Source organism: Diceros bicornis, chromosome 4 (assembly GCF_020826845.1).
Source record: "Diceros bicornis minor isolate mBicDic1 chromosome 4, mDicBic1.mat.cur, whole genome shotgun sequence".
NCBI classification, from domain to species: domain Eukaryota; kingdom Metazoa; phylum Chordata; class Mammalia; order Perissodactyla; family Rhinocerotidae; genus Diceros; species Diceros bicornis.
The window spans coordinates 90327251-90348867 of record NC_080743.1 but is presented as its reverse complement, the minus strand read 5'-3'; the positions used below and the strand labels follow the sequence as shown (position 1 = coordinate 90348867).

The window sequence follows — 21617 nt, the reverse complement described above, 5'->3', positions numbered from 1 at the left end:
TCTCAAATTTAAACAGATTTATTATGTCACACAGTAGAGACCTAGACACAACAGGCCTTCTGCCTAGAGCCCGTCTTAATAAGCGACCTAAAATGTGTCTTTCTGTTTGATCTGATTCTTCTGTGGTTGTCACGCTTTGAGGGAAAGCCAAACCCCTTGAGGTATGCAGGGTAGCCCAGACAAGTCACTTGTTAAATGTAGCATAAGTGTGAAGTTAGCCACACTCAGCTCAGTGCTCTCTCGTGTGGTCCTTCAGAAGTCCCTCTCAGCCAGCCAGCTGTTATTCCTCCTCTTCTCTCCCCTCTTCTTGCTTTTGCTCTCAGCCTGACATCAATAATCTTTAATAATCTTTTAGCCAATAAATTCCAATAAGACCTGTTAAGACTTTGAGGCTTTAGGAAGATCACTAGCTTCTCTGAGTCTCAGTTTCCTCAGTTTGTAAAATGAGGATAATGTGACACCCCATAATGTAAATAATAATACCTAACATTTATTATGTGCTTATTATGTGCTCGCTACAATTTTAAGCCCTTTATAGGTATTACCACATTTAATTCTCCTAACTTTCTGATGTATGTGCTACAATTTTATCTCCATTATGTGAACGAGGACTGTGACAAGGTTACACAGCCGGTAAAGGAGCTAAGATCTGAACCCAATATGACCACTAGCATCCTCCTGCTTGACCACTGGGCTGCAGTTCCTTATTGTAAATGTAAGAAATTATCAATATTATATGATAAAAAAAAAAACTTTGGATCAAAAAATAGCTTATCTAGTGATTTTGTCTGTGTGAACCACCCATTCATATAATTGTGTATTAACATGATTAAATGTGTAGTAAAGAGCCATTTCGGAGCACCAAAAAGAAAAAAAAATGAATCAGCTGGAACATCTGGCTTCTAGTTGGTTTCCTGTTCAGGAGTTTCCTAAAAGTCAACTTAATTATAGTGTTGATATTAGTAGATTAGAACATGTGAATAGCTTGGAATATATTGCCAACTGGACCAACCCCTTTCAGGTTGATCACTCAGCAGCCAGAGGCTGTGGAAAGATCTACTTCATTCTTTGGTAATCAGCCTGTTTGATGGAAGGCAGGGCTAATTCCAAGAAACGTACAAGACCAGGATCAGAGGAGTTGGCCTCGAGAGCTGGCTCTCTTACCACCTGGCTAAGCGACACTGGGCAAGTCACTTAACCCTTCCAAGTGTCAGCTTTCGTTGCAGTGAGGCTCAAATGAAATAACAGAGGTGTAAGTTGCTGGTAGACTGTAAAGCCTGTGGACATAATTTTTATACATTATATTTATATTAGTGCCTAACCCCTGATATTGACACTGTGGTATAGTTGAAAGAAGTAGCATGCTTTAGTGAAAATTCCTCTGTCTCCGAGACAAGGGATCTGGGTTCTGGTCTTACTCCATCTCCAGCCTGCTGCAGCAATGTTTTCTTACAAGAAAAACGAGGGATGTGTGTGGAGGGCAGGTTTCTAAGTGATCTCTAAGCCCCAGTGCCATTTCATCATCAAAAATACTGAGACATTTTCTTCAGGCACTTATTAACAGATTGCCTCTGTCTCATTTCCACATAGCTGAAGCACATCTTCAAAAGACACCAGAAACTGTTCTTTTGACATGTAAAAGCAGACTGCACAGCCATGGATCAAAAGGGCATCACAGGGACAGCCAGATGTGGTCTGCCATGGGTAAGAGCTTGCGTATGTGTTTGGAGAGCACCCCAAGTACCTCACTGGAGTGGGCACTGCATGAGCACAGTGTTGCGAAGGGATTTTTCAAATTCCAGGGTGCAGCTAAGATTAGCAATATCAGTCCTGCTCAGAATATCAGAGCTACAAAAGTTAGTGTGGAGAACAAGGAAACTGAGGTTCAGGAGGGACACGTTAATTGCCTGAGGCTGCACAGATCATCAGTAGGAAGCAGGCCGGAGCCCAGCTCAGCTAATTCCCAGGCCAGGGCTCTTTCTCTTGGTCCATGCAACCTTATTTACAAAGATGACGTTATTAAAATTATCCTGAGGAATTGCTCAAAGAAAGCATCACAAAACACCTAAAGAATACAAAACCTCTGAAATACTCAGATGACATATATTTTTCACTCATCTCATATAAGACGTGGATATTTTAGCAATGCCTTTTTTTAACCAACACATAACATGCATACATAATTTAGTAGCATTCTCTGCATCATTCCGAGAGTTAGATATAATTGCAAAGATAATATTGCCATATCAAGCTGATGAAACTATGTTTGAAAGACTTCTCTTTTTGATATTCTGTTTCAAAGGCATCTGAGGCAGTTCTCTGAAAGAAGTCTTCTATTTTGTATGGAGCATAACGTAAACACCTACCCCAGATCACCCAGCAGGAAATACATGGTGGTAAAAAACAATTGCCAGGGGAATGGCTTAGACAGGGGAAGACCTGAGGGTCATGGTGAACGATTAGCCAAATATAAGTCTACAATAGTTTATTGTAAAAGCAAATATTATACTTGGACGTTTCAAATGGAGAAAGCTGTATTTTAGCCAGAATTATAGTAATTTTCCTATTATCCTCAGTGTTGTCAGACCTTTAATTTAGCCCTGAGTCTTATTTTGTACTTCTTTTCAAGTAAATTGGATAAACGGCAAAGAGACAGTAGAAAAGAAAGAGCTCAGTGATTAAAACATAAAGAAGAAAACCTTTCAATCATGTGATACTTTATTATAGAAGATGTTATTAGGGAGGAGGGAAGGTCAGATGAGATATCAGAAAGAATGTCTACAGTCATGCGCCACATAACGATGTTTCAGTCAACGATGGACCACATATACGATGGTGGTCCCATAAGATTAGTACCATATAGCCCAGGTGTGTAGTAGGCTATACCATCTAGGTTTGTGCAGGGACACTCTGTGATGTTCACACAACGATGAATTTCTCAGACTGTATCCTGTCGTTAAGTGACGCATGACTGTAATTACAAGATTCATTGAGAATTAGATGGCAAACTAATAGCTAACATTTATTGGGTACTAATTATGGGTCAGGCACCATGCTAAGTGCTGTTCATGAATAATCCCATTTAATCCTCATAAAAACCTAGATGGTAGGTACTATTATTATTCACATTTACTAGATGAGGAAACTGAGGCTGAGTGATGTTCAGTAACCTCTCCAAGATAACGCAGCTAGAAAGAAGATGGGAAGATACTGTTGGTCACCACCCAACAGCTATTCCCTCCTTTATTCTGCAAAGAGAACCCCAACATTTTTCACCATTGCAAGGGCAGGTTTCTCTTCAGCCCCAGGGGTGATTTTTAGTTGGTTCTAATTCAATCATGGGGTTGTCCTTCCCCTTGCCAAGTAATTGTTTCAGGCATGAGAATGAAACACAATTTTGGCCAATGATACATAAGAGGAAATCCACTGTGGGGCTTCTGGAATGCTTATCCTTCTTCTTAAAAAGACACCAGCCACTTTCCCTGCTTCTGGATGCTCTGGTGTAAGGCTGTGGTACGTGAGGCACTTGAAGACATCAAGCAAATGTGAAGGAAGAAAACCAAAGAACAAAGGTGACATAATGCAGATGGCAAAGTGGAGAGATGGAAAGACTCTGCTAAAGTGACCAATCCTAACACCACCCTATCTCTGCACTTATTTTGAGAGAGAATAAATATTCGTATCCCTTAAGCCACTTTTGGTTGGTTTTCAGCTACTTGTTGCTGAATGCATCCTCACTGATAAAGGGAAAACACTAAGATTTAAAGCTGTGTCTATCAGATACCAGAGTCTGTGTTCTTAACCACTACAGAAAATTGAGGGAGACAAATTAGAATATGTCTATAAAAACAAAGAGAAACCTAGGGGCAATTAACAGATTGATTCAAGCAGAATAATAAAATCTAACCATGTTGTTAGGGAGAACAATGGTATTTAAAATAAATTAGGGAGAAAAATGGCTTGGAAGTGGCTTGGGGTTATGGGAAGTGGTGAAAGAGTCTTGTAATTTCACGTTATTTGTATGCATTTTTCCATTCACTGGCCACTGATTCAACTCTCCACTTGTCCAGGTTTATGCAAATGCAACGTATGAGACGTCTTCCAAAGATAAGTGATGCTGGGAGGAGCAGTAAGAAAACTGAGCATAAAGTGGTCAGGGAATTCTGATTATATATGAATACTGTCAAACTCCTATCTCAGGTTGACCTTGCTGGGATTAGATTAGGGTGTGGTGTCTCCAGGCCTGGGCTGAGTGGGTGGGACTTACCCTGGGTTAGAGGTACTCAAAGTGTGGTTCATGAAACTCCGCAGGTCCTTGAATTCCTTTTAGGATCTCCATGAGGTCAAAACTATTTTCATAATAATACTAATATTTTTCTTTTTTTCCCCACTGTCAATATCTTGTGAGCGAATAGTGGAGTTTTTCATTACTACGTGAAATGTGGTATCACAAAAGATTCAAAGTGGAAGCAGATATGAGAATCCAGATGTCTTCTGTTGTTACATATTAAACATTTTGCAAATATATAAAACAGTGCTACTCTTTTTACTATTTTTTTTGTTTGTTTTGGAAAGTATAGTTGTTTTTAATAAACATATTATTTATGTTAACGTAATGAGTTTACTACTGTGATTTAAAAATAAATGTTTTAAAAATTCTCAGTTTTAATTTCTAATATGGAAAGTATTAGTTAAAACCCATGTAAAATTTCCTTGGGGTCGTCAATAATTTTTAAGAGTGTAAAAGGGCCCTGAGACCAAAAAGTTTGAGGTCTTCTGCTCTAGACTTTTATGCTTAATGCTAATGGAGAAGAGAGAGTTGTAAGACAGAGATTTTAACATGAAGAAAAATGGAAATTGAAAACCAGGCTCAAACTTCTTGTTCAAATTGAAGGAGCTAGCTAAAGAAGGAAAAGAAGCTAAAAGGCAGGAGCTAAAGAAACCAGAGAAAAGTGGGAGGTTCTAAGTTGGCTAATGGGGGTGGTGGTAGAGAAGTGAAAGGTGGGATGCAGGAGATTTTTCAAGGGAACCTCGTGGTCTCCAGTTGTATGATGGGGACCATGGAAGCACTTAAGTGTGCTGAGTCAGCCTGAATAGGAATTATGGATTAAATACTGGAAATAAATCCCTCTGAAAAAAATTCATGATTCCTGGAGTTGTAAGTATTACTTAGGAGATATGACAGATTTAAATTATATAACTTATTTCTATGACAAGTTATAGAGACACAACAATTAGAAACTTCTGGTCCTAATTTTGGCTATTTGAAAAAATTAAAGGTCTGGTTGTATTTCAATTCACTAGAAGCTTGCCAATGGCATTGGATGCTTTAGGTATAGTTTCTTCTTGTACCAAAGGGACAAATTAGACCTCTTTACAGAAAACTTTTCAGCTAAAGGATTTCCTTTTACTCTTTACTGAATTGTTTCCAAAGCAAATGTAGCCATTCCCTTACTTTTGAACACTGGGCACACAAAAACCTTCTGAAAATGAATGGTTGGCTGGGAACTCCTAAACTGAGAGAATAGTATAAAAGTGATTTAGGGCTTCACAGTTGGCAGAAGAAAATGCAAACCTCCTTGGAGGGACACTTTTTCAACCTAGGGTACACAAGATTTCCATAGATAAAGCCACAATGAAGATCAGTTTATACTCCAAAATTATAAAACACTAGGAAACAACTCCTTATGAGTGACAGTGCATCAATTGACAGAGCTATCAGATGGAATCTATCAAATATGTATGTTTAAAGTGACAAAAAAGAGGATTATAAAGTAATATAAGGCAATAAAATAAATAAAAATATAAAGCAAAGAGGATTATGAAAAAGAATAGGCATATTTAAAAATAATTAAATAGAACTTTTAGAAACGGAAATGCATAAACATTGAAATTAGTGGATAGGTTAAAAATGCTAGATATGGCTAAAAAGAGAATTAGTATACTAGAAGATGAATCTGAGGAAATTATCTAGAAAGCACTGAAAAGAAAGAAAATGTTGGAAAATATGAAATATTAGGAGACAGTGAAGATATAAGAAGGTGAACTATGCATCTAGTAGGAGTTTCAGTAAGAAAGAATAAAGAGAATGGTGGAGAGGTAATGTTCAAAGATAGAGTAGCTAAGACTTTTTTTCAGCATTGATGAAAAAAACATGAGTCCTAAGTCTCAAGAAGCACAACAAAGTTCGTGGCAGAATAAGAAAAATTAATCCACACCTAGACATATCTTTGTGAAACTACAGAACATCAAAGACAAAAAGAATACAATAAAAGCAACTTTAGAAAAAAGACAAATTACTAAGAAAGGAATGATAGTTCAACCGGCTGGAGACTTCTCAACAGTCAATAATAGAAGTCAGAAGACAGTGGAAAAATATCCTCAAATTGTTAAGAGAAAATAAATATTAACCTAATCCTATAGCCAGCTAAACTTTATCTTAAGAATAAAGTCCTCCCTTCCCCCAAAACAACATTTTCAGACAAAATAAGACTGAAAGAACTTGCCGCAAAAGAACCTTTCTGAAGGAACTACTGAAGGATGTAATTCAGGTGAAAGAAAATTGAACTAAGAAGGAAAGAGTGGAGTGGTGAGCAAATGAGCTGCTGTGTTTCCTCTTACTGCTGCTGGGTGTCCAGTGCCTTCCACAGGATGAGGGGTAGGCTCTGAGTGTGGAGATGAGGTATGGGGACATGTTGTTGCTGCTGCACATTTATTTCTCTGTATGTATAACAGTTTCCCACAGAAGCAGTATTGCAAATAGTGATGAGGTTCCCCTGCTGGCCTTTCAAAGCCTATTGAACTCAAGTGCTATTAACACATAAAACTATCTGATGAAAGAAATATTTGAGTCCAGAAGGAATGAAGCAAAGAGATCAAGAGATTCCTAAATTATCAAGTCTAAAGTCCTGGGGTGGTGGCAGTGGCAGTCATGGGGATAGGAGCAGTGAATACTTGAACATCAAGTTCCTAAAGGAAATTCTAGACTCTTCTTCCAAAGAAACACGCATTCTTCCCCTGGACTCTAACTGAAGAAAAAGACCTTGCTTTTTCTTCAGTGGTTACCAATAATAAAAATGGAAGAACAAGAATGTTGGAAAAAATATGACCAAAGAGGATATGATTGGCAACAGACTTTGGATTTCACAGAAAGGGCCCCTTTAGGCAAACACTTCTTTAGCCTAAGGGCCCAGCTGACTTGCCTGAAACACACTTTAGTGTCCAATCTTTTTTCTGGAAATAAACTCACTGGCAGACTGACAATTAGATGATTATGCAGATACGCAAACCCCAGAAATCCTCTGGATGGAAGGAAGGCCTGAGCCCAGCAGGGGTGGGCCTGACGGTCAGGAGAAGGGCGAGGAAACAACAGGAATTCTTAGCTGGCGCCAGTGGTCTGCTGCAGACAGTCCCATACACGTTCTCGAGGTTGGCCCACGCTGGGGTAGAGCACAGAGTCAGGGCAGGTGCAGTGTGAAGGGAAATCCCAGGGCAGCCGAAAATGGAGAGATGCTAGGAAAGAGACAAGCAGGGAAAATTAAAGTTACCCTGCACCCACCTCCACACCCAAACAGAGATGAAACACATGGGCTCAGGAGTGTTACAGGGGAAAATGAAAGTCTGAGAGCATCAAGTTAAGTTATTTCGTGGGAAAGAAACAGGAATTACCAAAAGGAACACAGAACCAGTTGCTATTCCGTTAGCGTAGTTCTAATAGAAACTTTTAACCAAAGTTCAATTGCTTGACTGCAATAAAATTAATCTTAAACTTTTGATCAGATTAAAGGTGTTGTTTAGTATGCTGTAGTCAAATGAAATGAGAGGTCAAGAAGTCATTAGAATATACTGCTTTTCCATAAAGGATTTCAATTTAATAAAGCCTAGCTTTTTAAAGAATAAAATATCTAATGTTCTAGAAAGGTGCTGACAAGCTTAATTAGCCTTTAATCAGGGAATGAGGATGTCATAATTAAGGAACCTGGCAGAGTGAGAGCTGAGGAGCTGGCTTGAAGGGTTATGTTAATTGGAAAAGTAATTTATGCTACATGATAATCTTACCTACCCAGCTCCTATGTTTTTCTGTTTCTTTTTTGACTCAGAAAATGTGGACAATGGATTATCATCCGTTCTTCCTTTTCCCTCCTTCCTATCATTGTCATCACCACCACATCATGAAGATAGTTCTACTGCTGTCTCCCTCCGAACCCTTTATTCCAGCAGGAGTGTTTGTTTGAAAATCTAAGGAGCTACATCAATTCAGTTTAACAAATATGTATTGAATGTCTGCTCTGTCAAATGAGGTACCAAAGGCTGCAGCTATCAAGATGGGAGGATGTAAAGATGAGAGAGGGAGGAGGTGGGCAAAGCAGTCAGTTCACTCCTAAGAGCCAGATGATGAAGGTGGCTGAGGAGACACTGTGTGCAGCCCGGGATTTGTTATTAACAGGGGCCTAGAGCATAGGATGGGGCTTCTCAATACTGGCTGCATATTAGGATCACCTGAGGAAATTAAAAAACAATATGTTCCCCAGTTCTTACCACCTAAATCCTGGGTTAAAGACCCCTGGAGTGTTTGGGCTGAGTGTTGTGCCCACAGCTCCACAAGGCCTTCTCCCATAACGGAGGGAAGGAGAGGGAGACGGCAGGGAAGCAAGAGGGAGAGAGTGAACAAGAGAGAAAGTTTCTTTTCCTCCTCACCTCTAACTATAAGCATGGAGCTTGGAGCTTCCAGCAGTCAGTTTCCCCAGGAAGGCCAAGAGTCACTGTCTGCAGACGAAGCCAACAGTCAGAGCAAAACAGAGCTGAGAAATGAAAATGGTGACAGAATTCTGATAACATCATCTGATCCCCTGGATTCAGCCATTTCCAAAGCCAGGAATATCTACCCTTGGATTTTCCAGTTATGGCAGACTAATTCCCTTTGATGCTAAACTATTTTGAATCAGTTTTACATTATCTGTTACCGAAAGTCCTGTCTAATAATAAATGTCATGAAGTTTCTGGAGGATAAAATGAAATAATGTGGGTAGAGCACAATTCCTGGGATAATATAAATACTCAGTAAATGCTGGCTGTCATTGTCATTGTCATCGTCATCATCATCACCATCACAGCATTGTCCTCTTCGCTACCATCACCCATTTTTCTTTAGGCTCTCTTCTTAAGTGTTCTGTTCTTCTTAAGAGCGGGATGCATTTTACAATATTTTTTCCCTTCTGTATTGTTTATTAGAAAGGATTTGGAACTTTTTGACATTTTCTATAGTTTGTTCGTTTATATTTTGCTAGCCACTGCTCACAGTTCCATAAAGGCACCAGGATGCTTCAAGTTTTTGGGCCTTTGTATACACCCAGCCTTCACATTGTCATGCTGTGGTGGGGGGAGAAACACGTACTACTCAGAAGACATCTCTACTTCATATTTTCTCCCTTAGTTGGAAAATAAGCCTCAGTGTCCACTCTGTGGTTTACTTAAGGTCCCCCACGTACCCACTGCATGGTTCCACCTCCACACTTTTGCTCCAATTTGCCTCAAAGTTCTTTCTTACCTTTAGTCCATCTAAGTCCAGCTGCCCTTCAAGACCCACATCAAGTTCTTGGCCCTGAGCTAACATCTGTTCCCAGTCTTCCTCTTTTTGTTGAGGAAGATTGTCACTGAGCTAACATCTGTGCCCATCTTCTGCTATTTTACATGTGGGATGCTGCCACAGCATGGCTTGATGAGTGGTGCGTATGTCCGTGCCCAGGATCTGAACCCACAAACCCTGGGCTGCCAAAGCAGAGCCTGTGAACTTAACCACTATGCCACCAGGCCAGCCCCTCCATGGAGCTTTTCTTGAACACTCTCTGAACTCACTCCCCTTTCCTGAAACCTTGAATGTCCTATTTCAGCTAGTTACTTTCAATTGTGCAATTGCTTTATCTCCTCAACAAGACCGTATTTTCAGTGGTGGCAAGAGAAGTTAGCGAATTTCTCTGAATCCTCTTGCACATACCAAATTCTCTGTGAGTACTGTTCAAAGAGGACCCTTCAAATTGCCATTGGTGGTTGTTGTGCCGCATAGGGAACCCAGCTCCAAACAATCACGGCACTCTTTACAAGCCATGGCTCCACCACGGGGGGACTGGTTCTTACTGCCTTTGCAGTTTGAGGTCAAGTCACATTAATTTCTTTTTCTATTGTTTCATCTTCTACTTCTGCCACAAGAGAAGCCTACTTTTGCCTTGGAGTTTGGCATGGAAATTTAAGCTGCATTGAGTTAAACATGAAATCTCATTATTTTTACCATAATCTGGTCGTGTTCTAGGAGCCCATGTCAACTTCCAGAACTTGTTATCTCCTGGCCTTTCTCTTTTTGTTATGCAGACTAACTACCCAGTGAGGTCACCCTTCTTGTGAGTGATGACGCAGTGGTTCCTGCTGCTTTAGATGAATTTAAATCATGATTATTTGGGGGCTTTTCCCCCCAGTATAATGGCACCCACTGCGCTAAAGCCAAGGTTGAAGTAAACAATCACCTGTTTCATTCTTTTCTCCAATTTCGAATTCTTAGGATTTATTTTAGTTTCTTTTGGCAGCTTTTCTGCCAAGATTTGGAACCAAGCACGGAGAGGATGTTGCACCTTAGATTCAAAAGCACACTTTGGCAAAAGTCCAGCAGAAGACATAATGTATTTAAAGGCCCTTTGAAAACTGTAAAGCATGTGAAAATGGGGGCTACTCTTATCGTCAGAAGGTCCATGACTCTGGCAGCTGCGTAAGAGGTGTGTTTTACTTTAGTTCAAAAGCTTATTTTCTTCAGGAATTTGGTAACAGCATCCCAGGATGCCAACAGGAAAATGGTTTTATTGTACGTTCAAGTCTGGCTTCTTTCCTGATTCCATGAAATCAAAGAAATACAAGAGAAAACCCAATACCCACACACACACGCTTATATGTATAATTTAAGGAAAAATACTGAATATCTGAAGAAAAATGGCTAACAAGCAACTTTTCCAGAAAACTGTAACTATATATTACCACATTACACCAAAAACCACAAAATAAGCCATTATTATTCAATAATCTTAGCAACCTACATGACTTACAAAGGAAGGGCTATTTATTTTAAGGAGCATTAAAAATGAGCACAAATGGACGTGTTCTCAGTTATATACTTTGAATCGAACCTTAGGCACTAGGAAGCGGAATATTTTCTCACGTAGCATTAACACATACTGTGAAATGCATAGTGTATAAGGAACAGACCCACCAGCACTGTACTTTTTGTACAAAAGAAGGACCAAGAAGAAAAACATGTTTATAGACAATAGGGGCCTGGAGGTGACTGGAGTTGGCTTGCACCAGCTCACAGAGCCAACTGTACACATCTCCTCCCAACTCCTTCTTCAGTGACATTGCAATTTTATCTTGAAATTGATCATGGTGGCAAATGCTACAAATCAGTAACTGGCAAATGCTACAAATCAGTGCTCCCTCCCTCTCCCCCTGAACCTGCCTCCCCATCCCAAAGAAGAGCTGGTTTTTCAATATTTTCCAGCACACCACGGAGATCCAAACGTGAGTGTCAACAGATCACAACTTTCTGTTGCTACCTCATAATTGCTGGCACAATAGAAAGTTGCAGAAATCTCTGCTAGGTGCTTTGCAAATCTTGCAGATAGTTTAATATTAAAGCAAAGCTCTTTTCAGCCAGAAGTTATATCCAGAGGTGCATGAGCCAATATTGCTTGGACGCATACAAATAATCTCAGTAGGTGTGGTGTTCCAAAAACCTGGAATATGGGTGCATCAGAGTGATCTGCAAGGTTTCCAGGATACTGTGGTCTCAAAGTCGTAGAGTGGCTGAGTGCCCAACATCATACTGAGTGTGCATTTATGTATGCCATCATTTCACAAACAACATGCTCCTTATTTTCTATATTTCCTTGAGATTTCTTATGATGTGCATAATCCTCAAGAATGACTCCACATTCTTTTCGGTAAGAAGATAAAAGCAGCTTTGTCTGGTAACCAAGTTCCTGTCATCAGTAGCTAGTGGTTTTGGTTATTCAGGAGATTTTAACTTCCACTCTGTTCATGAATGTGTTTTTCGTTTCAATGATGGGGTCTACTTGGGCCCTTGTCATCCCAGGTGGCTGAGAGGTCTCACTGGTTTGGCCATCAACACCATTTTCAAGAGTTTTCTGTTTGTTCTTTTTCATTTTTATGCCCACTTTTTTCAGACCAGATGCCTTCTTTCATGGGGAAGCCCCTCTCGCCATCCCCTCTCATATTGTTCCTGATTGGCTTTAGAAGTTCTCTCTCTGAAGATTGCTGTCCATGTTTTGGAGAACCCTGATTTCTGGAACACATTCATCCTTTTTATTTCAACTCCTCTAATGTGTAAAGATTTTCACTTGTTTTCGTCCACGATGATCTTTCCATAAAGAAGAGCCCGTGGAAGCATGGTGCCTGCTCACTTTCCTGGCATTAGACTTCAGGACGCGCTTCGGTGCTGTTTATCAGTGATTTGCCGCCTCCTCTTCTCCCACCATCCCCAATTCCTCAACTAATATTTATTGCAGGATCCTGAATATGCAGCATGCGTGAGTTCATTCCTTCACTCAACAAATATTTATAGGGGACACGCCAGACACCAAACATTGTATCAGGTCTGGGGATACCCTTCCACTCTAGTAAGGGTAGACTGAAAATAAGCACTTTTCAGAGAATTAACGTATGGTGATGTGTGTGAGGATAGCACAAAACTGGGCTGGCAAGCAGGCATCAGGGGGTCGGCGACCTGGCCAGAGTGGGGCAGCAGCTTGGCAGGGTCAGGAGATAAGGTACAAAATGAGAGTTTGAGAAAAGGTGTTTCAAGTAACAAGGAACTAGATGAAGTCGAAGGCAGGCATCTGGAAGGAACATACTGGTGTAAGAGATTTGTAAGGGTAACACTCACAAAGCATGAAGGAGCTGTGGGGATAAGAATCTAATAGTAAGGACTTTCTGTTTGGATCTGAGATCTGTAGATATCTGGTAAACCATAATGGTGTCTCTTATTTTAATGTATATAGTACTTCACTGAGTAGCAGGTATTATTATTTTCATTTGATCCTAAAGTTAGCATTGTTTTCCTACTTTTAATAGAGGAAGTGAGGCTGAGAGAGGTGACTAGGCCAAAGTCATACCCTAGGAATAATAGTGCAAGGCCCTGAGCCAAGATCTTATAACTTCGATTTCAGTGAATCGTTATGCTACCAAGAGAGATCTTGGAATATGTTTCCATCTGGAAGGATTTGTGGTTGAGCCCAGTTAGGAGACAGCCGACCTCCAGAGACGGAGCCGTTAGACGCAATGCAGACATTCACCACCAGAGGGTGCTCTTACCCAAGAGAAAGTTGGCAGTCCTTCCTACAGTTGAAGAACTCGGGTAACGTGTTTCTTTTCTGAGGTTCTTTCTTTAGAAACTGCAGGAGGAAGAAGCTGATGGTAGTAGCCCAAGAACTGCAAAGTTTGGGGCGATGACCCGTAGCCTTCCACAGCTTGTGTCAGAGAAGCGAGACTAGAGGGAGATGCTTAATTCTTTCTGAAATAATCCCCGATTATGCCTGTGTGGCAGGGAGGAGCAGACAGTGCAGAAATGTGTTTATTCTGGTGATGTTTGAAGATGGAAGGAGTCCTTCCTGCTGTTATAATGCAGGATTTTTTTCCACGAGCTGTAGGGTTCTCCCCAGGGATGATTCTTAGTGGATTTGTAGGTGCTCATTGTAAACACTCTCAAAGGGTCCTATTTAAGAATTTTGGTTTCACCTTCCTAGGACAACTTTTTGCAAAGTTGTGAAGGCCGTCATCTCAGCCTTCCCATTCTCTTCCGTGCACAGGTTCATTCACAATCCCTCTCTTTCTCTCCTCCCCTCCTTCCTCTTTCCTTCCTGGCCTCTCACTCATCCAAGTTACTTCAGTGAAGAACAGGAACTCACTCACCTGAAGGTTCAAGTTGCTGACGCTGACTTAAAATGTTACCTTCTTGGAGTACATGCATTATAACAGAAATTAAGGTCTTCAACCAAGGAATTTAAGTTTGAAAGATACATGGAGCAGCATCCAGTGGGCCTGGGTGAGGGAGGGTTATTTTTGGTGGTGATGGTAGGCAGTAGTTTCTCCCTGAAGTTTTAAAAAGTTGTTTTCTCATGAGCAGTCCTGTATTTGGCCTGTACTTTATAGCCACCCCTGGGAATCTCCTAGTAGCGTCATTTGTTGTCTGTTCAGAAGGAAAGTGTGAAAATTGTATAATAATCTGGTCTGGATAATTTGAAACATCTCCCTTCTTCTTTCTTTCCTCCTCCCCTTTTCAAGAGCCATCGTCTCTCAGCCCCTAGGCGGGTAGCAGGAGTACCAGGTCCTGGGTAACCGAGATGATTCTCTCTGCCTCCACCAGCTTCTAATCTTCTAGGCACAGCCTGTGGGTTTGGTTGGAACAAAAGAGGATTCCATCCTGTCAAAGCTCACTTTCTTGATCCCTGTCAGGACTCCCTTTGGGAGGGCAGGTGGGGTGGGGGACACTACATTCATTACAAATGTCCTTTTCAATGGTTCTTGTCTTGAAATTCTTCTATAGCTTTACCTTTGAGTGGAATTTGGCCTAAAATAAAGACGTTTCATTTCATACCCCGAGGAGAAAAAGACTTGTCCATCAGAAGCTAGGGCCCTATGGCAATCTCCCAGTGGACAGTGGGTCTAGGTCTTATTCCTTTTGGTGATAGTTGAGAGTGTAGCCTGTTTTCTTCACTGTTTTCTCTCCCTCTTTTTCTTGTGACAGATGCTTTCCTCTTGAGCTTGGGGACCCAGTGTCAATGCCATGGAATCAGCCACTTATTCAACCAGTGGGTTTGGGGCAAGTTCTGGTTTTTGGTCCAGTTCTGAGGATTTGAGTTGGGAGTGGGGGTAGTGCACATGTTGAATAGACTTGATCAGATTCTTTGCCGTTAGTCCTGCCCTGGGTCTTTCCCATAGTGGTTTCAATAGCAAATCTCAGTGTGATGTGGGGGCCACTGAGCTAGACACACTTGTCACATATTTCTCTCTATAATTTATTCTGCCACCTTTGCAGTTTCACCTCTTGAATCCTTTAAGGTTTCTCAGTCTTCAGGAATCATCTATTAAAATGCAGCTATTCCAGGGAAAACTCATAGCTTAGCCCTTAACAGGTACTTCCTTAGTTTTCAATTAATAATTTAATAAGCATTAGAGCGTGGAAAGTTTTTCCTTGGAGGATCTGCAGATATTGCTCACTTTACACATGAGGAAACTGTGGCTAGAGAGAGATAAGAGAATCATCTAAGGTTATACATCTGGAAAAAAGCAGAACCAGGCTACAATTCAATTCTTATGGTTTTTAGGCTGGCGTCTGTTTTCCCTGTTACCCTGTGAATGAGACCATGCTGGGGGTGAAAGGGGGAGGGAGAAAGGGATGCCAGGAAAGAGGAAATGACCATTTGTAAGAGAGGTGGTTACCCACATTCATTCAGAAAATATGTATTGGACACCACTATTCTAGGCACTGAGGTAGGTATTGCAGACATTACAGACAAAGAAGACATGTCGCTGTTCTCCTGAGCTCCCAGTCCAGTGGCTGGGGTAGGCAAACAAACCGAAAATTATAGTGAGTGTGATGGTAGAAACAAGAGTCACAGGTGTGCTTTGGAAGGATGGTCTATTGTCAGGATTCTTTTGGTTGCAAGTGACAGAAAACTTAGCTCAAATCAGGGTTGAATAAAAGAGAGAATTTATGGATTAGCATAACTAGGAGGTCCAGGAGGTATTTCTGGTTTCAAGCAAAGAGTCTCAAAAACTCTATCCGGACAATCTTTCAGCTCTTCTTTCTTCTGTGTGGACATCATTCTCAGGCAAATTCTCCCCAGATGTTGCCAAGGATGGATCAGGCAGCTGTGCTCTCACAACCTTAATTGAAAGAGGGTGCTCTCCTGTCAAGCTGATCCATTGTGCTGACTTGGATCACATGTCCATCCTAAAGCAACCAGGGGAAATGGAATTCTCTTATTGGCCAGGTCCGGGTCAAATGCTTACTCTGGAGCTGAAGAAATGGGATTAGCTTGACTCAAACAACATGGGTAGATTGTGGAGGAGGATTCCTCATGGACATGCAAAAATAACATAGACTGTAACACCAGCTGGAGAAGAGGTGGAGAGGAGGGATAAGGGGTTGTTTTGTTTCAAAACCCAACTGAGTGAACTATAATAAAATTCTGATGCTAACCACTCGGAGTTAGGGTCAGACTCCACAGTTAAAGGGTTGATCTCTAGAAGACCGCCCTCATTTCAGATGCTAGCTATACTTTCGAGGTCCCCAGGTCACCTGCTCTTCTGACTGACCGGCTATAAATTCGGAAGATTCCACAACTCCCTCAGGTTTGATAATTTGCTAGAACAACTCACAGAACTCATGAAAGTGCTATACTTATACTGTTTTATTATAAAGGATACACATCGAGTGAGCTCTGGCGGGGAGCACAGAGCTTCCACACCCTGTCCTGGTGGAGTCAGGGTGCATCACCCTCCCAGCACAGCAATGTGTTCACCAACCAGGAAGCTCCATGAGCCTGGGCATCCAGAGTTTTTATTGGGGTTTCATTACATAGGCATGACTGATTAAATCATTGGCCATGGGATTGAACTCAATCTCCACTCCTACTCCTGTCCCTGGTGGTCTGGCAACTAAAAGTCCTAACCCTCTTCTGCTGAACCACCCCCTTCCTGAAGCTGCCTAGGGGTCTACCATGAGCCATCTCATTAGCATAACAAAGAAACTTCTATCACTCAGAAAATTCCAAGGGTTTTTGAAGCTCTATGCTAGGGAATTCAATTCAGGACGAATTCTTTACCTAAATAGGTGTAGAAGGACTTGCTAGGGAGGTGATATTGAGTTGAGTCTTCACACTGGCAAAAAACACATCAGTGTGAAATCATCAAGGCATGAAAAAGAAGGGTAGTTTTAAGGAACTATAAGTACAAGTGAGGCAAGAGAGAGGCTATAAAGACGGACAGTGTCTACACCTGGCAGTGCGTGGTAGATCTGCTTTTATCGTGTGCAAACTGCGGGGAGCTGCTGAAGGATTTGAATTTTAGTGTTCTGCCTTTAGCATAGGTATGGAGGGTGGAAGGAAGGCAAATAAAATGGAATGAGGTGAGTACAGTAAATCAGGCAAGAATTTTAGTTTCCAGAGGTACCTAGTTCACTATTTTGCCAAGGATAGACCCTTGACCTCTGTACGAGTGTCCTAGGGTTGTTGTAACAAACTGCCACAAACTGGGTGGCTTAATATAACAGAAGTTGATTCTCTCACAGTTTTGGAGGCCAAAATTCCATAATCAAGGTGTCAGAGAGGTTCCGTCCAAGGGAGAGTCTGTTCCATGCCTTTCTCTTAGCTTCTGGTGGTTGCCAGTAATTCTTGGTATTCCTTGGCTTGCAGATGCATCACTCTAATCTCTGTGTTTGTCATCACATGTTGTTCTTGTGTGTCTCTGTGTCCAAATTTCCTCCTCTTATAAGGACACCAGTCATCAGATTAGGGCCCACCCTAATTCAGTGTGATCTCATCTTAACTTGATTATATCTGAAAAGACCTTATTTCCAAATAAGGTCACAGTCACAGGTACCAGGGGTTTGGACTTAATTATATATTTTGGGGGGACACATGCCCCAAGCCTTCCTGGGCACAGACAGGAAAGTGATGGATTATCTGTGTAGCCTCAAAGCACCATAGCTGTCTCCTCAACCTCATTCACACAGAGCCCAGAAGCTCTGACAGTGCTTGTGTGGAGTACCTTTTTCTTTATTGGCTGAGCTGAGCCAGGGTGGGTGGATAGTGTTGCCCTTGTTACTATTCTGGAGGAGGGGACTCTGCTCCTTCTTTCTCCTAACTGTGTTCTAAATTGGGAGAGGGGGAGGCTTCTAGTACACCCCTCCCCAGCACCAACCTGTAATTCTCGTAGCACTCCTATTTCTTTAGAGAAAATGAATAATGGATAATCTTAAGCCCAATGACTGCTCTTATCTCACTGGCAGAGGAATGGTGGTATGAAATCACCATAGGATGACTCTTCTGTCTCTTCCCCTTACCCTCTCTCACTCCCTTCTCAACCTATACATTAAATGGAACACCTCAATCCAGTATCTTTTTTACTGTGTTTAAGTTGTAACCCCTTGTAATAAAAATATTTTACTGATCATGTTGTATTCATCCTAAACATGCAGCTGTGCGTTGGGAGTTTTAAGATCGGTTATTCAATATTGGTTGAACCAGATTCTTCCAGTGTGTAAGCTACATGCTGGGAATCACTTAGACACCTTCAGGGAGTCAATTTGTTAAATAGTACTCCATTGTCTCAAAGAGACCAGGTGCACCACAGGGAGAGGCTAAGTGTTTGAGGTCATGCATGTTGACATGTTTCACCAAGGGGACCCAATTCCCTGTCTCTCTGGAGCCAATACTCTAGGATCAGATAGGGCTGGTATCTCTGTACTCCTTTTTAAAGATTTCATATATTTTTTTCTTCTTTTGTTTTATTACTGAGAATTAAGGCAAAGGAGTTAAAATTTTTAATTCATTTTTAGAGTTGGGAGAAATGAGGTCTATGTAGGTGAAGTAAATTTCCAAGACTCACTTCATAGAGTGGCTAACTCTCCTGGTTTGCCTTGGACTTTCCTGGTTATAAAACTAAAAGCCCCACACCTCGGGAACCACTTCAGTCCCCCTACCCCTTAAACAAGACCACAAATTCCTCAACGGCAGAGATTGTTTTACATGCCTTCCATATTCACCATCTTGCCCCTTTTTCTCCCCATCCCCCAATATCCAGTATACTTTTAGCAAGTATCTGTGGTCCAAAGGAATGTCACCTAAGAAGCCAGAGCTAAAAGAAGCAAAGGAAGATTACCCAATTTCTAGTATTTGACTTTGTTCCATTAATTTCCTGAATACTAAAGGGACTGAGAAGATCAGGAGAGGGAGAGTGATGGAAATGGAGGATGCAAACTCAGAATGCTATTTATTGTCTAGGAAGAGTCTTTGGTTGACTTACTGGCTTTTCTTCAAGGATCAAACAGCTCCAAATTTCCAGAGAAAGCCCCTGGAAGGGAACTTTTTCAGGAGAAATCACTGTGTAAATTTCCTCAATGAGATCAAAGCAAGTGTCCATCTGGTGATGTCCTGTTCCATCTCCCTTCACCCCTGGAGATCATCCCTCTGATGCAATTTACGGACTGTGATCAACCAAATACTTGTCACAATTTCATAGCTAAAGTATATTCACATGCTTGTTGTTATGGCAACCATCAATAATATTAATAAAACTTTGTCTGGTTGAACCAGATGAATGGCACATGTAAACACAGACAAGAATAGCCATCAGATGTCAACACAGAACATAAGCACAGCAATCTGTATGCTGGTTATCGTCTTCCACCCCACCCCAGCAGCCACATCTGTCTTGCTTATGCTTAAAACACCCATTGACTTCTGTGTAGGGGTTATATAAGTGGGTACACAGCCAGAAAGGGTACCCTCTAAAAGGAGAAAAAGAGAAATAGTTTACCATGAGTTCAGTATTCCATGAAACTAGGGGTTCCCTGTATGATATTTGCACATTGTTCACCAATTATAGTCATAAAACACATTGTCTACAAATCTTGTTCTTATTAAGTATTCATTTTGCACATGTTAGTGACTTAAATAGTAGTTGATTTTAGCTGGAGAGTCAGTGGACAACAGCCTTGTGATCAGTGCATTTACTTAGATTCGTGTTTTGTAAAATGGGATAATCAAACCTACCTTATGGGTTGTTGTGATAATCTAACGAGACAATGTAAGCAAAGCTCTGACATAGTGATAGCACATAAGTGCTCCACAAATGAAATGTCATGGGAGGCTATCTAATCATGGACTTTGAACTTAGTTCAAATTCCAGTTTCTCATTTTCTAGCTATACATCCTTGGGCAAGTTTTGTAAACCTCTCTCAGCCTTAGATGGGCTTCTTCTTCTACTGAATGGAGAGCTTAACAGTACTCACATTATAAGGTTTTTGTGAGAATTAAGTGATGTTATGTACTAAAGGTGGTTACTTCAGTGCTTAAGGCTTGGCTGAGACTCAATAAACAGTAGCTGTTGCTGATCTTACTAGTAATGGTGATATTATCACTGTGAGGTGTCCAGTCATGTGACAGAACAGGGTTGTAGCAAAGACTTGGAGGAAAAAAAATTTGGTAGTGGTGGGAGAGATGGGGTGGAATTATGCAGCTAATGATTATAGTTTTTCTCTGTCCGACTTTGGTAAGTATTGGTGCTATAAAGCCCGGGAATCTTCAGTAGATTCCCAGTTTACCTCAGTGACAGATCGGAAGCTCTGTTCTTTGAACTTCTTTCTTTAATTTTTAAATTTCACTTTCAAAATCCTAGGTATAAATTAGTGCTATAAATCATCAAGTTATATTCTCTATTACTTCTAGACTTAAAGCCCATTTCTGATCTCTGTATTTCTAGGTTTCCTTCTCCTACCTTTTTTACTGTCAGCCCTTACCTTTGCTGTTTCCCTTCTTATCTTTTTACTCTCTGTGACCAGCATTTTGGTAATATATACTCTCCAGCAGTCAGAAAAAATTACTACCAGGGAGAGGAATGAGAAGCTCTTTTCCTGACACCATCCAACCATGATGTTCCTGGTCTCAGAGAGATTGTTGGCCCTTAATAATCTTCCTTCCTCCAACATTCTTTCCTCTCCTCAGTCATAACAAGACTCCTGTTTTTAAAAGGATTCATTGGAGCAGTCATGCCCTGTAGAGAAGTGACATTTTAGAGATTTTCTTTTCCTTCCATCAAAGAGGAGCATTTGCTTACTAGTGTGACACCTGCTTGCCTCCTTTTCTTGTTTGCGTCAACAAATGGACTCAATCAATTGATTCTTTTCTCAGCACTCTGCTCAACAACTACCTTAATGGATTTTTTTTAAAAAAAACTAGCAAACAAAGTAATTCTAGTAACAGAATTTTCTCGTTGTCTAAGAGTCACTCTCGGCACAGCCCTAGACTTTGTGTTTGAGGTGATAGGGACATGGGGCCCATAGTTAATCATTTTTTGTCCTGGGTAGTCTTTGTTTACTCCAAGTGTTTCATCTTCCCAACTAGATGTGGATTTCCTTTTAAGAGAGACTACTTCCTCTTCTCTAAGAACTGACCTCTACTCACAGGACTGGAACCCTGTGGCTATAATTGTACTAAACAGCTTTGTTCCCTCAATGAACGTAGCTGTTTGTACCAGGGGTGGACACCCAAGCCAATCTGGGCCAATCAGAATCTTTCTGTTGGGAATTTGGAAATCAGACACCGAGATACCTATCTGTTGGTGGTGACAGAGTAATAGGTACAGGGCTGCAGGGCTGGGCTAGTGTATTAGTTATTTATTGCTGCATAACAAATCACCTAAAAGTTAACAGCTTTAAACAAGAAAAATTGATTATCTCATAGTTTCTGTGGGTCAGAAATCTAGGAATGGCTTAGATGTGTACCTCTACCATGTGTACCCCCATGCATTTTTGAACTGCAATGTCTATACTGGTC

General features: G+C 41.0%; 1 pseudogene; it reads right to left on the bottom strand.

Moving 5' to 3' along the window:
* Nucleotides 1-11687: 11687 nt before the first annotated feature.
* Nucleotides 11688-19203, bottom strand: LOC131401906 (mortality factor 4-like protein 1; annotated as a pseudogene).
* Between the last annotated feature and the right edge of the window lie 2414 nt (nt 19204-21617).